The following is a 17263-nucleotide window of genomic DNA, read 5'->3' as shown; positions in this document are numbered from 1 at the left end:
AGTTTTAAGCCACCGAGTCCGGGACACGAACCACGGTCGACTACGTGGGAGTCCAGCGACATAGCCATTACGCTAACTGCTGGTTCCCAATAATTGTTTTTTTAAGAACATTAAGATGGAGCCGGCAGGTGCCGTGGTGGTTAAAGGCGATGGATTCCCACATGGCTGACTGTGGTTCGAGTCCCCGACCTGGTGACTTGCTTTCTACTTTCCCTTTCTCTCTCTCTGTCTTTGGTCAAATTTAAAAATAATAATAACAAATGGAAATAAATAAATAGTTCTTTAAAAAAACAAGTTAAGGGGGGCCAGCAGGTGGTGTGGTGATTGGGGGCACTGGACTCCCACATGGCCAACCATGGTTCAACTCCTGGCCCTTGTGGCTTGCTTTCTCACTTTCCTCTCTATCGTTCTGTCCCTCTCTGGTCATATTATTTATTACTAAACAAATAATAAATAAAGCTAAATAAAATAATTTTTTAAAAAAGTTAAGGGACCAGCATATGGCATAATGGTTATGTCACTGGACTCCCACATAGTAGACCACGGTTCGAGTCCTGGACGCAGTGGCTTAAACTCATGCCAGGTGCATGTGCACATGTGCCCAAAATCCCAAGAGGAGAATGGAGAAGAAGGGATTGCAGTATGGCCATCGCCACTGGGGGTTGATTTCTCGCTTTCTGTCTCTCTCTTTCTCCAGCAAGCACACATGCCATATATAAAAAAATCTCTCTCAAAAAAAGAAGGTAAAAACTTTGAGCACAGGTTGATGATGCAGTTGGTAGCAAACTGAAGTTCAGTGCTGGAGGCCACAAGGCTGACTGAGGGTTCAAATTCTTGGGTTGGCCTAAAAACAGACCAAGTGTGTGCATGTGCCCAGGATCTTGAGGAACTATAGGGTGGGAAAAAGGGATCATCACTTGATGAGACCCTGTCGAGGGTGTTATTCTCTCTCTCTCTCTCTCTCCCTCTGACTCTTTCACTAATTAAAAAAACAAAAAACAAAAAAACAAAAAAAAAAAAACAAGACCTGAGATCAGTACAAAAAAAGTTAAAAACTTTTGTTCTGGGGCTAGCTGGTGTTGTGATGGGCTAAGGCAGCTGGATGCTATGGCAGCTGGATGCTATATGAATGACCCCATGGTTTCAGTCCTGGACCTGGCAGCTTGAAAATCACACTGGATGTGTGTGCATACATACCCAAAATCCTGAAAGGAGAAATGGAGACGAGAGTGAGGTGTGATCATCCCCATAAGGGTGCTTTCTCACTTTCATGCACTCTCTCTCTCTGTCTGTCTTTCTGGTGAGCACACATATCCTTTAGCAAATTAAAACAACAAAACTTTAGTTCTATAAGAGATTCAAAACACAAGCTTCAGCAAGGGAGAAAGTATTTGCAAAACACCTATATGGTAAAAGACCTGTATCCAAAATAAACAAAGAATTCTTAATGCTCTACCTTTTTAATTTTTTTTGGAGAGGTTTTTTTTGTTTTTTGTTTTTTGTTTTGTTTTGTTTTTGCTATAGGGCGCATGCGCTCGCCAGACAGACAGAGAGACACACAGAGACAGAAAGCGAGAAATCACCCCCCAGGGGGGATGGCCATGCCACTATCCCTTCTCCTCCATTCTCCGCTTGGGATCTTGGACACGCACGCACACGCGCCCGGCATGAGTTTAAGCCACCGGGTCCGGGACTTGAACCACGGTCGTCTACGTGGGAGTCCAGTGACATGGCCATTATGCTAACTGCTGGTCCCCCTCTACCTTTTTAATTAAAAAAAAAATTTTTTTTAAGGTTTTTGCCATACGGTGTAAGTGCTCACTGGAGAGTGACAGACAGGGGAGAAGTGAGAAATCACCTCCCAGGGTAGATGGCCATAGTGCAATCCTTTTTCCTCCATTCTCCTCTCAGGATTTAGGGAACACACACACATGCTTGGCATTATTTTTAAGTCATCGGGTCCAGGATTTGGAGTTGTACATGTGGGAGTCCAGGGCCTTAATCACCATGCTCCCTGCTGGCCTCACAGTCTACTTTTTTTGATGGACAAAGATCTTAAAAAAAAACAAGCAATATTATACCAAAGAAAATATACAGATGACAAATAAGCATATGGAAAAATGCTTGAGAGCATACAGAGATAGAACACAACAAATCACCCCCCCCCAGAGGGGGTGTCCACACCGCTGTCCTTCTCTCAGGATTTTGGGCACATATGCACACATGCCCGGGTTGTGCTGCCAGATCCAGGACTCAAATCATGGTTGGCCACGTGGGAGTCCAGGGCCTTAACTACTCTTCCATTTGCTGGTCCCGGTTCGGCAATTTCTTTCTTTCTTTCTTTTTTTAAGATAATTATCTTATTTAACTTTATTTATTTATTTATTTTAATTTAACCAGTAAGGGACAGAGTAAGGGGGTGGGAGAGTGGGGAGAGAGCAAAAAAGCAAGCTGCCAGGTTCAGGACTCAAACCAGGGTCAGCTATGTGGGAGTCTAACACCCTTAACCACCACGCCACTTGCCAGCTCCCAGTTTGGCAATTTCTTACAAAGCTGGAAATAAACTAAACACCATCTTATCATATGATTCAGCAATTGTGTTCATAGATATTTACTCAACTGATTTGAAAAATTATGTCTACACAGAAACCTGCATGCAAATGATTATAGCAGTGATTCACAATTATCGAAAATTGGAAACAACCAGTTGTCTTTCAATGGGTAAATGTTTAAACAAACTTTAATACAACGGAATTACTGATAAAATGAGCTATCAAACTAATTTGATAAAAGAATTATATCCAAAATATACAAAGAATTCTTAAAGCTCAACCATAGCAATCTACTTTTTTTTTTTTTTAAGGTTCTGCCATAGGGTGTGTGTGCTCACTGGAGAGAGACAGAGACAGTAAGAGGGTAATTAGGAAATCACTATTATCCTAAATATACAATACTAAGTGAAAGATATCTGTCTGAAATGAGTAAATATACTTTAATTACAATTATGAGACATTCTGGAAATAATAAAACTATAGCAATGGAAAAAGATCAGTGGTGCCCAGGGTTTGAGGAACACGAGGGAGGGTTAAATGTAGGATGCACAGGGGAATTTTTTAGGGCAATGAAATTATTCTGTATGGCTACATGAATGCTCATAGAAATTTTATTTAACAGGTCCAAACTGAAAACAGCTCAATGTTCAATCATAGGTGAATAAACACATTGTGGTATATCTATACAATGGAGTATTATTCAGCAACAAAAAGCAATGCACTACTGATACAAGCCACAAAATGATGAATCTCAGAAATATGCTGAGCAAGAGAAGCTAGACTATATACTTTATGATTCAATAAGAAATTCTAGAACATGAGAATGAATCTATAATTTGTTGTCAGGGGTAGGGTGGTAGTGGTGGTGATGGTGGTAGGCACTGACTACTGAGAGGCTAAGGAAACTAAAAAAATTGCCATAAAGTGCACGTGTTCGTTCCTCTAAATGGAGACAGAGAGGCAGAGACAGAGGGAGATAGAGTGAGAAGAAGGTAGCCCCTAATGCAGCATGGGCATGCCACCCTTCTCCACTTCTTCCTATCAGGATTTTGGGCATGTACATTTGCCCAGCATGTTTTTAAGCTAATGGGGCCAGGATTTGAACACAGCCATGTAGGATCTGGCTTCCTTAACTACTAGGCTACAGGCTGGTCCCAGAAGGAAATTTTTTACCACATTTTGTTGATCATTTACTTACTGAAGAACATATTGGCTGCTTCCAGATCTGGGCACTTATAAAGAAAGATGCTATAAACATTTATTTGCCAGTTTTTCCACATATACTTCTTTTTCACCACTGATTCTTCAGGCTTATACCAGTTTTTGTTTTCTTTTCTGGCTTATTTCCTTCATAGCTAAGGAAAAAAATCTTTATGTTTTTAATTTTTATTTTTTAATTTGCCAGAGAGCATGCATGTTTGCTGGAGAGAGATAAAGAGGGAGGGAAAGAATGGTCATGTTAAAATCCTCTCTACTCCATTTCTCCCTCCTTTTAGGATCTTGGGCATACATGGACATCCACCCAGCATGTTTTTCAGGCTGCTGGATCTGGGACTTGAAAAATGCAATTGACCACATGGGACCCATCTACCTCGATCACCAGACTACCGGAGGCTTCCCTTTTATCTTGTTTTTCCAAGTCTCAATTTTTATTAGATTCTCACTATTCATTACAATGAACTTTCCTCAAAATTAATACAGAAATTTTATTTCTGTATTAATTGAGCATTTTCCAGTCTCTTAGATTCCTAGGCTCATGGCCATTTCCACAGAATGGTAGAATTGTGTTCTATAATTGAGATTGAAGGACTAGATAACTTTTTTTTTTTTTTACAATGCAAACAAAAATATCAAAGATTTATTCAGTTAATGATTTTGTAATTCCTCTATGCTTAGCTGTGAACTTTTTACATAGAACTTCTAGAATAATCGTATCTGAATTACTGTGTATTCTTTTTGATCACAGAATGAGAATTAAGTTTTCTTAAGAGCATCTCTTAAAACATTACACATAACTTATATGTTTTCATTACTTTTCAAGTCATTCTAGAAGTCCTACATACACATATGGCACAAAACAAGCTGCTCTGTGTGGGAACACATATTTTGCTTTAGTTCTAGACAGCTGTAACAGACAGCTGTACTTTCTTAGTGGCTCTGTGTCTAACACTCTCCTCCTATTTGAGAAAATTTCCCACTGTCTTGACGAGATGCATGTTCTCCTTTTCACTCTGGAACCCTTAGGAGCAGTATCCTGACGCTCTTTACCTCTAGCAACCTGGGAATGGGCATGTGATGTAGGCTCACCCAATGATCAATTTCCCAGGAGTTTGATCCTTGGCCAAACAGCATGAAAATACAGAGATGATGATTTTCTTTTTTCTTTTGTTTTTGGAGACGTTTTTGCTATAGGGCGCGTGCGCTCGCCAGACAGACAGAGAGAGACAGAGAGACAGAAAGCGAGAAATCACCCCCCAGGGGGATGGCCACGCCGCAATCCCTTCTCCTCCATTCTCCTCTTGGGATCTTGGGCATGCATGCACACGCGCCCGATGTGAGTTTAAGCCACTGGATCCGGGACTCAAACCGCAGTCAACTATGTGAGAGTCCAACGACATAGCCATTACACCAACTGCTGGCCCAGAGTTGATGATTTTAATTCACAACAGTGAACAGATAATCTCCAAAGGCATTGAGGAGGTATCCTGAAAAGGCAACAGCAGCAGTGTCCTACAACACAATGGTTGTACCCTTCCCAGGCTATTCCTGCTAAATACTTTCAACTTCTTGGCTGTCTGGGGCCACCTAGGTCTCTATTTTGTCAAGCCTGGTATTATAGCTTCCTGTAAACTTGTGAGATTTGATAGTCTCCAATAATCTTTTTTTAACTTAAGATTGTTAGAATAGCCATTACTTTCCACAAAAGTATTTTAACTGATCAGGAAAATCAACTGATCCATCCATTAGTTCTCCCAATATTTATTAAGTACCTACCTTGCATTGTAGGGCTTAAGAATATGATGGTAAAAACAGACTATTATGGTGAGTAAGAATACAATGATGAATGAGTAGGCATTGCCTCTGTCTTGAAACTGGCACTCTACAAGAAGATACAAACAGGAAGAGATGGTTGAATACATGCATGATGGGGAAAGACACTATTCACCAGAAATAGGTAGAATTTCCCATTGTTACTTTTTCTCTTTGACTTTTTATTTCCACTCTATTTCCTTCACATAATTTTACTATAATGTTATATCGTTATATTCCAACCTTAGTGATGGAAATGGTGGGGGATGTCACATGAAGCTTCAACTGCTAAGTAGATTGGGATTTGAAAATACGTAAAAATTAAACCTAGTTGGGAAGTAAGATGTGGGGTGAGTATTCCAAAAAGAGGGAAAAGTCAGGGAGTGAAAGAGGTATCTTCTTTCACTTCTTCTTTTGAACAGTACCTTCAAAATATTGAAAAGAGGTGCAGAGTTTATTTAAGTAGAGATAGAAAGTAGAGTCTGGAATGATAATTGGGTTTCAGATCATGAAGGGCAATAGGAGTCACATGGAAGTGTTAGCATTCTTTTCTATAAGCAACTGGGAGGAATGAAAGGATTTGAGGCAGAAGTCTCAGTATGCAGAAGCCTGGTGTTGTATAAGAAAATGTTGAAAAATTCAGGGGTGGGAGCAAAACTAATTCATGACTTCAAAGTCAGTTTTTAAAAGAACAATAACAATGTGCTTTCTTTGTGTGGAAATGGTAATAATGAATTTAAGATTATACAGGTTTGCTGAGAATTTTTCTGTAATGGGTTTACTCTGAGTTATGTATTTCCTAAAGGACTAAGAGAATGGCCTTCAGAATTTTTGCTCATACTTGCTAAAATCTAGAGCAGGTGATGTGGTAGTTAAGGCAGCCGGATTTCACATGGCTGACAGCACGGTTTAAGACTCAGACTTGGGGGACCAGCAGTTAGTGTAATGGCTATGTTGCTGGACTCCCATGTAGTTGACTGCAGTTCGTGTCCTGGACCCGGTGGCTTAAAACTCACGCCGGATGAGTGTGCGTGCATGCCCAAGATCCTGAGAGGAGAATGGAGGAGAAGGGATTGCAGCATGGTCATCCCCCCTGGGGGGTGATTTCTTGCTTTCTATCTCTCTGTCTGGCGAGCGCACGCACCCTATAGCAAAAACCTCTCAAAAAAAAAAAAGACTCAGACTTGGTGGTTTGAAAATCACATTGGGCACATATGCATGCATGCCCAAAATCCCTAAAGGAGAATGGAGGAGAAGGACTTGTGATGTGGCTAGCTCTCCTAGGGGATGATTTCTCACTCTCCCTTTCTCTTTCTCTCTCTGGTGAGTGCATGTGCCCTACAGCAAAGTTAAAGAAAAAAGAAAAGTGAAAATAAAACTATGGCATCACTTGTGTATAGGAGGAGAATCAAACTATAGCATTTGACATAATCTATCAATTTTTAAGAAAAAAATGTCATCAACTTTAATAGGAAGAATTTTATGTTACTTTTTCTCTTTGAATTTTTATTTCGAATCCACTTCATCACATAATTTTACCATGTTTTATGTTAATTAGTTTTTTGCTTCAAAGTCTTTTATTGATCACCTTGTCATATGTCCTTCCATAAAAATGTGTATTAAGTTGAGACTTATGAGTGTTAAAATTTTTCTTCTGGATTGAGTCACAATTTCAATTATAAGTAATATGCAATTGATTAAAACAGCAAATACATTTCACACTTTGAAAAACAATTTTTAAACAGTAATTATCTCTGCCCTTTCCCATTTGTTTATGTGTTCATAGATTATTACTCACTGCCGTAATGAGACAGGCTGCCTTAATTTAAAAAGTCTTCATCACACTGATGGTTTGAATGGTGACTTGTTTTATCTTTGTTCTTGCACCTTTGGACAATGTGCCAGTAAGAATGGAGAATGAGACATTTGAGCTGTGAGAAATCCTTTTCAGGGGCTAAGACAACTGAAGAGTTTCTGCTCAGACTTCACCCTCAAGACCCTAGGAACCACCAGATTGATAGGAAACGTAAAGTGCAGGCCCTTTTGAGAAATCATCTGCATTTGAGCTGTGAGCAATTCCTTTCAGGGGTTAAGACAACTAAAGAGTTTCTGTTCAGACTTCACCCTCCAGGTCCCAAGATCTACCAGACTGAGAGAAAAACAGAACTGCAGAGAGATTGTAGATCACCTCCTCCCTCATGCCTCTGAACGCTCAGATATAACTTTAAGAAATTAGGAAGAAATGCATAATTTATCGGATGACCAGAGACTACCACAGAGGCACAAGAAATATGAGAAACCAAGAAAATATCTCTCCCCCAAGAGGAAAGCACAACTCCTCATGCACAGACAGTACAATGGAACTTGTGGAAATGTCAGATAAAGAATATAGAATATTTGTAGTGACAAAGCTAACAGAGATGCAAGAGAAGAGAGACAATGAACTTTAGAAGATGCAGGAGAAAAGAGTCAACAAGTTTCAAGAGGTGCGGAAGTTCTTGCATGAGTTGAAATACACACCATAAAAAATAATCAGGGACCAGCAGATGGTGCAATGGTTACGTTGTTGGACTCCCGGATAATCGACTGAAGTTTGAGTCCTGGACTCAGCGGCTTAAAACTCAATGCATGTGCATGCATTCCCAAAATCCCAAGAAGAGACTAGAGGAGAAGGGATTGCAGTGTGGCCATCCCCCCTGGGGGGTGATTTCTTGTTTTTGTCTCTCTGTCTCTCCAGCAAGCTCATGTATCCTATAGCCAAAAATCTCTCTTAAACAAAAACAAACAAACAAAAAAAGAATCAAATGGAGCTGTTAGAGGTGAAGGCTATAATACAGGAAATAAAAACCTCCCTTGAAAGTATTAAAAGCAGATAAGATAATACAGAAGATTGAATTTCAGATGTAGAAGACAGAACTTCTGTCCTAGAAAATTTCACCAAAAAGAATGAAAAAATAATCCAACAAAATGAAAATGATATACAAGAAATATTAGATACCATTAAACCTGCAAACATCTAGATAATTGGTATCCCAGAAGGTGAAGAAACTAACAAGGGCATTGATAATTTATTCTATGAACTCCTAGAAGAAAACTTTCCAGACCCAGAGAGACACTCAAATATCCAGACCCAAGAAATACAAAAGACCCTGCATACAATCAACCCAAGAAGATCTTCTCCAAGGCACATCATAGCCAGATTGACCAAAACCACAGACAAAGACAAGATTCTAAAATTGGCAAGAGAGAAACATCAAGTTACTTACAAAGGATATTCCACCAGGCTAACAATGGACCCATCATCAGAAACAATGTGGGAAAGGAAAGGATGGGAAAATATATTCAAAGTGTTGAGTGAAAAACAATTTCAAACAAGAATTCTATACCCAGCAAGATTATCCTTTATATGGGAAGAAAAGACAAAAATATTCTCAGATAAACAAAACCTGAAAGAATTTACCAACAGCAGTCCTGCTCTTCAAGAAGTTCTGATAGGTGTGCTATACCAGGAAAACTAAAGACAGACACACAGAAATAAGAGTCCAAAAAACAACCAAGAAAATGGCCAACTTAATGGTAGGAACAAGTCCAGAATTTAATTTTATTTTTTTTTAGAGTTTTTTTTTGCTACAGGGCATGTGCGCTCGCCAGAAAGACAGAGACAGAAAGACATGTGCCTGGCTTAAGTTTAAGCCACTGGGTCTGGGACTTGAACCGTGGTCGACTACATGGGAGTCCAGCAACATAGCCATTACTGTAACTGTTGGTCCCCAGAATTGAATGTTAACTTCTGGAATTTAAATGAAAAGATCAGACCACAACAAAAGAGATTACTTACATGAGACTCAACTGGTGAAAGAGAATTTATGACTTTTGACTAAAACATGACTGATTTTTATTTTATACTTTGTTTTCCACATTTAAGGTTTTATTGTCGTCTCTTAAACTGTTGATACGTTCATCTACCTACTATTCGAACAGAATCCTAACCTTTTTCCTGGCTTTAAGTCTTAAAACATTTTGTGATTTTAATTTATTATGGCTAAAACTTTTCTTGAAATTAAAAAAATACATTAAAAATATCTATTTAATTATTGCAGTAAGCTATATAAACTCAGCTATTTTGTTCTTCAGGTACTAATTAAAAGAGAGACATTAAGAGTGCTTTTTAAATTTTTTTTAAAGAGAGATTTTTGCTATAGGGAGTAGGCACTTGCCAGAAAGACAGAAAGTGAGAAATGACCCCCCAGGGGTATGGCCAGCCCACAACCCCTTCTCCATTTTCCTTTTGAGATCTTGGGCACTGATGCACATGTGCCTGGCATGAGTTTTAAGTTGCTCGGTCCAGGACGCAAACCGGAATTGACTACATGAGAGTTCAGCAACGTTACCATTATGCCACCTGCTTGCTCCTAAGGACTATTTTATTTGTTTGTTGTTTTCAAAAGAATTATTTATTTTCTCCTGTTATTAATTTTTTTTTTTTTTAGATTTTTGTTATAGAGAGGGTGTGCTTACCAGAGAGGCAGAGAGAGAGACAGAGACAAAGAGAGAAATCACCCCCCATGGGGGATGGCCTTGCTGCAATCCCTTCTCCTCCACTCTCTGTCAGGATTTTGGGCACATACGCACATATGCCCACATGAGTTTTAAGCTGCTGGGCCCAGGACTCAAACCATGGTCAACTATATGGGAGTCTAGGAACTTAAGTATTATGCCATCTGTTGGTCCCTTATTTTTTTCGACCAGAGAGAGAGAGAGAGAGAGAGAGAAAGGGAAAGTGAAAAAGCAAGCTGCTAAGTCTGGGACTTGAACTGCAGTTGGCCATGTGGGAGTCTAGCGCTTTAACCACCATGCCACCTGCTGGTCCAGGTTCTATTTCATATAAATTTTCAAGGCTCATTAATTGTAGCATTTATCAGAAATTAATCCCTGGGGCCTGCACATGTGGCTGGATCCCACATGGCTGTGTGGTTCAAATCCTGAACCTGCCAGCTTGAAAAACACACTGGGCATGTGTATGTACATGAATAAAATCTTGAGACAATAAAGAAGAAGTGATTGTGGTATGGTCATCCTCCCTGGGGGATTCTTTCTTTTTATTTCTGTCTCTCCCTAGTGTGCACATGCACCCTATGGTAAAAATAAAATGAAAATTAGAAAGTTGTAAAATTAAAAAAGAAATTCATTTTTATTGTTGAACAATATTCCATTGTATAGATAATGCCATATTTTAGCTTTTCATCAGTTAATGGACACTTGAATTGCTTCCACTTTTTGCTTATTATGAACTACAGTGCTATAAACATTTATGTCAATGTCATGTGCATATATATTTCATATCTTGTATGTATATGTGTAAGAGTGAAACTGCTAGATCATATTTCTGTTTAGCATCCTGAGGAACTGCTGGACCATTTTTCAAAGTGGCTGCACAATTTTTATATTCCCACCAGCAATGTATGTGAAGCTTCCAATTTCTCCCAACCTTCACAAAACTATTTATGGATTATAGTCATCCTGGTGTTTGATATTGCGCCTCATTGTGGTTTTCCATTTGAATTTCCCTAATGGCCAATGATTTTGACATCTTTTCATGTATTTTTTAGCCATTTGATTTTCTTTTTTTGAGAAATGTCTGTTCAGGTCCATTAAGTCTTTTTTTTTTTTTTGAATAATATGGAAGATCTACTCTCTTAGCAAATTTGAAGGATATAATACAGAATTTTTAATTATAGTCACCATGCTGTACATTAGAGCTCTAAAACTTACTCAATTTTTTAAAAAGAATTATTTTATTTAACTTTATTTACTTATTTTAATTTGACCAGAGAGAGACACACAATGAGAGAGAGACAGAAAGAAAGAAAGTGAGAAAAGCAAGCTGTCAGGTCCAGGACTTGAACTGCAGTTGGCCACGTGGGAATCCAGTGCCCTTAATCCCTATGCCATCTGCTAGCCCCCTTATTCAACTTAAAAAAAAAATGTTTATTTATTCTGTGAGCAAGAGAGACAGAGACACAGACAGACAGAGACAAAGATAGTGACAGATACTGAGAAAGACAGCACTCCCAATAAGGTTGTCATGTTATAATTTGCCCCAGAAAGATGCCCAGTGTACTCAAGGAAGTCTGAATGCAATTCAGAACCTTCCCATGTGAGTCTGCTTTGCAGAGCATCTTGTTTTACTGCTGAGCCACTGTCAGATCCCAATTTATTTTTTTACAGGATCTTTTGTCCATTTTTTAATTAGTTTTTGTTTGCTATAAGGCACTTGTGCTTGCCAGAGATAGACAGAGAAAGTGAGAAATCACCACCCTGGGGCAGGGATGGTCACAGTGCAATCCCTTCTCCCTCATTTTCTTCTTGAGATTCTGGACACCAATCCACACATACCTGGCCTGTTTTTTAAGACTCCCAATCTGAAACTCAAACCACTCAGTCAGCCCTGTGAGATCAGCTACCTTAACCTCCATGTCACCTTCTGGTTCCCTTTATTCATTTTTTAAACTGGGCTATCTTTCCATTAGGGAGCTAGAGAAGCTTCTTTTTATTTTTGTTCTTAAATTGTTGAGTGTCTCTCCAGAGAGAGAAGGGAGAAAGTATCCCCTCAGTGAGATATGGTCATGCCACGTCTCTTCCATTTCTCCATCCTATAGGGATTTGGGACATGCATGTACATGTACTAACATGTTTTTCAAGCCACTGAGGCCAGGATTCAAGCAGTGTGTTTGGCTACGTGGGATCCAACTCCTTTAACCACTAGGCCATTGGACTGGCCCAAATCCTGTAATTCTTATTTTTTAAAAAATAAACTTATTAATTTATTATTATTTTAAAGTTTGCTATATGCACTCACCAGAGAGAGAGACAGAGACAGAGACAGAGAAAGCAATCCACCAGGTCTGGGAGTCAAACCATAGTTGGCCATATGGGAGCCTAGCATCTTAAACACCATGCCATTTGCTGGCCCCCAATCCTGTAATTTTTTTTTTTAAGAGCGATTTTTGCTGTAGGGCATGTATGCTTGTTGGAAAGACAGAAAGAGACAGAGAGAGAAAGTGAGAAATCACCCCCTAGTGGGATGGCCACGCTGCGATCCCTTCTCCTTCATTCTTCTGTCAGGCATGCACATGAACCTGGTGTGAGTTTTAAGTCACTGGGTCCAGGACTCTAACCATGGTCGACTATGTGGGAGTTCAACAACATAACCATATGACATCTGCTGGTCCCAGTCCTGTAATTCTTTTTTTTTTTTTTTTGGAGAGGTTTTCGCTATAGGGCACATGTACTCACCAGACAGACAGAGACAGACAGAGAGACAGAAAGTGAGAAATTACCCCCCAGGGACTTTCTGTCTCTGTCTTTCTGGTGAGTGCATGTGCCCTATAGCAAAAACCTCACCAGGAAAAAAAAAAAAAAGAATAAAATGCTTGATGGTCTTCCTTGTGAAAAACAGTGGACTGAAATAAGAATTTTTTTTTCAAGATTAAGAAAACCTTTTTTTTTTAGAGGTTTTTTTTCCTTAGGGTGCATGTGCTTGCCAGAGAGAGACAGAGACAGTGAGAGGGAACATGAGAAATCACCCCCTAGAGGAGTTAGCCACTTTGCAATTCCTTCTCCATTTTCCTCCCAGGATCTTGCGCATGCTTGCACATGTTTTTGGCATGATTTTCAAGCCACTGGATCCAGGACTCAAACAGCGGTCGGCCATGTGGGATTCCCGTTATGTGACCCCTATGCCATCTGCTAGTACCCTGAGAAAAGCTTAAGTAATAAAGCTGGCTCTGTGGAGCCAGTACACAGTGGTAATGTGCTATCCAAGAGAAACTGGATTCCTACATAGCGAGTGGTTTAAATCCCCAGCTCACTTATCTGCTGACACAAGTGTGACTGTCCAAGATCCAATGGGCTAGAAGATGGGAATAGTGGCATAACCAGATTTGGTGGAGGGTGCTTAACTCTGTCTCTCTTCCTTACTCTCACATGTGTGTGTGCACATGCTCTACCATGAATAAAGAAACAACGGCTTAATTGTAAGGCAAACAAGTAACCTCATCCCAGTTGGTGGTGTTGTGGTTAAGGCTGCTTGCTGGATCCCACATGGTTCAAAGCAGGGTTTGATTCCTCCATCTGGTGGTTTGAGAAACATGCCAGGCATGTGTACGTGCATGCCCAAAATCCCAAGAGGAAAATAGAGATGGTATTGTGGCATGGCTATCCCCCCAGGAGGTGATTTCTCACTTTCTTTCTCTTTCTCTCTCTCTATTTGGTGGAGGGTGCTTAACTCTGTCTCTCTTCCTTACTCTCACATGTGTGTGTGCACATGCTCTACCATGAATAAAGAAACAACGGCTTAATTGTAAGGCAAACAAGTAACCTCATCCCAGTTGGTGGTGTTGTGGTTAAGGCTGCTTGCTGGATCCCACATGGTTCAAAGCAGGGTTTGATTCCTCCATCTGGTGGTTTGAGAAACATGCCAGGCATGTGTACGTGCATGCCCAAAATCCCAAGAGGAAAATAGAGATGGTATTGTGGCATGGCTATCCCCCCAGGAGGTGATTTCTCACTTTCTTTCTCTTTCTCTCTCTCTCTCCAGCAAGCACATGTGTCCTGTAGCAAAACTAACCAGCCTCTCTAAATGAGGAGCAATGTTAATACACCACAGAAATTACCAGTTATAAGGAAGGTTCTGGATGATCTGTTTTTACAGCTGTGAACTATTCATATCATTAGACGCATAGAAGGGAGAATCATAATTCTTACTATTTATCAATCAATAGTATCTCATTTCTCAAAAATTTTAGTCTGAGGCCCTGTACATTCTTAAATATTTTTGAGGGCCCCAAACAGCTTTTGTTTACATGAGTTATACCCACTGATATTTACTATATTAGATATAAAACTTGAGAAAATTTAAAAAATTAATTTGTTTAAAATAATAACTCCATTATATATTAACAAAAGTAACAATGTTTACAAAACAAAAACTTAGAGAAGTGCTAAAAAAAACATACTGTACCCCAAGAAGATACACTTCAAATATGTGTAAATCAGAAATTATAATTTAAGAAATTATTTTAAAATCCCATCAATTTGTCTTTATTTTTCTTTTTAAATTTTATCATTATTATTTTTAAACATTTTGCCATAGGACATGTATACTCACCAGAGTGAGACAGAGAAAGTGAAATAGCTAGCTGCCATGCTTAGGACTTGAACTGTTGTCATCCGAGGAGGTTCAGTACTTCAACCACCTGTTGTCATCTGAGGGCATCCAGTATTTCAACCATCATACCACTTGTTGGCCCTTGTCTTTCATTTTCAATAAATCTTTTATCTACGATTTTGTAACATCATACATTGGCCGTTTGGAAAATATTGGCCCACTGAAGTATGAAGACACTATAAATGTTTGTACATTTCAGAAACCTATTCTCCTAGAATATTTTAGAGAACATGAACACACAAGTACATATTCCATCAGCCATTGGAACGATGGTGTCATTACACTGTGTTGCCTCTGGAAAACTTCAGTGTACATCTGAGAAAGAATGAGAGGAAAAAGACAAATTATGTCTTATTATGAAAATAAAATCTAATGAAAAGGTCTTAGTATCAGACCACACTTTAAGAGCAGCTGATGTGGTATGATATGACCTACCATCTCATTTAAAAATTAAAAAAACCCCAGAAGTCAATAAACATACAGCAGCACACAAAACACAAACAGTAAAATATTATGAAAAATACAGTAAAAATGACAATTTCCCATCTTTTTATATGCAAGTAGGCAGACAGGCTTATAGAAACGGATTGCTTCCAATTATCATGCTGAGGTCACACGGAAAGGTGCCAGGTTCATGTCCCAAGGCCTTCCTGTGCATACCTGGCACTGGTTGGCTGAAACTGGGGACAGGATTATGACCTGAAGACAAATGTTGGGGGTATTTCTCATCTTACTTTTTCACTGAAGAAATAAGTAAATTAAAGAAAAACCAGATGACTTCCAATTTAAAAGTCCCTCTCATTTTTTTAAACTTTGAATCCTATTAATTATTAGTATTTAAAAAAACCTGGGTAGGTGTCTTGGGGAAAAAAATATTTCACTCATTGCCTCCCTACCCAAGACAGACTGAGGAAACGTGGGTTGCAGGCAGAACACCACTAATATTTTGGTATGTTTTCCTTTTCAGTGCCTGGACTATTTCATTTATTATGATCAAGTTTTTTTGCATGTATTAGATGACATTCTAAAGAACTAGTTCTAGATGTGGAGACCTGCTAGATAAACAACTTTTGCTCTTTGTTGTCTTATTTCCAGGTTTTTAAGAGCAGGGTGATCCTATTTTTGAAAATATCATTTGCCAACTAGCCTTTAGTAAGTTGGCTAAATATGTCTTTCATTCTGCAATATTGCCAAAGAGAAATTTGTTTTACCCACCCTGACCCTACTTTTCTATTCAGTTACCCAAAGCTCTTGTCATTTATTCTGGCTCCACAAAAGGCCCTATTATGTGGTCCTTCCAGGCCTGCCCTTCTGGAATATGCTCTACTTTAAGATTACATATTCCAGGGCCTAGCACAAGGCGGTGGTTAAGGTGCTGGATTCCCACATGGCTGACTGTGGTTGGAATCCTGGATTGAAAAATCAAATCCAGTGTCTGTGTGTGTGTCCAAAACCCCAGAAGGGATTGTGATCTCTCTCTCTCCACAAAGTGCACAGCCCTATGTCAAAAACAAGATAAAAATTAAAAATTGTACCTATTCCTCCATCTTGTCTCTTATCCTTCAGCAAACATACTGTATTCCATCAGTGAAGTCAGAGCTGAGATCAGTTTAGTCTGTGAATAAGTTGACGTCAAGCCTATTACAATAATTGATATTAGGTATACAAGGACAGATGCCAAGGATTTAAGAACTAAGAAACAACTGATGATCTGTACACATACACTTGTGAAGGGGTGACTACATGCAGTTGTTGATCACAGACTGGTTAGCTTTTCTTTCCAATCATACTAAAAGCCAATAAGGTATTTGGATTTTAATCCTGAGTGCCCAGTCTACAAGTGAAGGGCAATCCTGCTAAGAGAAGAAACAAGATACGAGGTCACCATAAGGCTGTGTTTGGCGGTCTATAGATTTAGATATGTGGGTGAATGTGAGCTAAACACCAAGAGAGCAGTTCTCGTTCTAACAGGTTTTATCTCAAATGCCCTTGGTAAATTCCTTTTCACATTCCACTTATTCCCTGGGCTGACTTAAAGCATTTTATTTTATTTTACTTTGTAAGTAAAATTTGGTTATCGAAGTTGGAAGCTGTGATTCCCAAGTGTGTGTATGGTTCAAATGACCTCAGACTTGTAAGTGTGTTGAACAAGTTAACGCCATCTCCGGCTTCTCTCGGTGGCGTTCTCTGTCCTCCTGTGGCTGTTCCAATCCTGAGGCTTGGCTGAAGGTGGACGATGGGGTGACTGTCCGGCCCAGAAGGCCAACAGAATCATTCTTCTGCGAGTCTGGAGATTCTGGTTGGCGCCGTGACCTTTCACTCAACAGGCAGGCAGTGCGCCGTCGGCGAAGGGCCGGAGCCGGAGCCCGCACTGCGCGCCGGCGCCAGCAACAGGCACGACGGGCGTGCCGCCACTGGGGAGCCTCCTGCGACAGCAGAGAGCCGCGCACGA

General features: G+C 39.7%; 1 long non-coding RNA gene across 3 annotated transcripts in view; it reads right to left on the bottom strand.

Annotated features, from left to right (window-relative positions):
• The window catches only part of LOC106734296 (uncharacterized), a 50436-nt gene extending 33179 nt beyond the window's left edge, over positions 1 to 17257 (bottom strand). For 2 of the 3 annotated variants that reach the window (XR_001369977.2, XR_003548485.1), the window contains exons 1-3: positions 16347 to 17257; positions 14752 to 15126; positions 5547 to 5652 (exon numbers count right to left, since the gene is read on the bottom strand). This is a non-coding gene — a long non-coding RNA (uncharacterized LOC106734296). The remainder of the gene's footprint in view (positions 1 to 5546; positions 5653 to 14751; positions 15127 to 16346) is intronic. The other variant, XR_003548484.1, reaches the window with a different exon arrangement.
• Between the last annotated feature and the right edge of the window lie 6 nt (positions 17258 to 17263).

This window comes from Tupaia chinensis, unplaced genomic scaffold (assembly GCF_000334495.1).
Source record: "Tupaia chinensis unplaced genomic scaffold, TupChi_1.0 Scaffold000088_1, whole genome shotgun sequence".
In the NCBI taxonomy this organism is placed as follows: Eukaryota; Metazoa; Chordata; class Mammalia; order Scandentia; family Tupaiidae; genus Tupaia; species Tupaia belangeri.
This window is presented reverse-complemented; position numbering and strand designations above follow the sequence as displayed.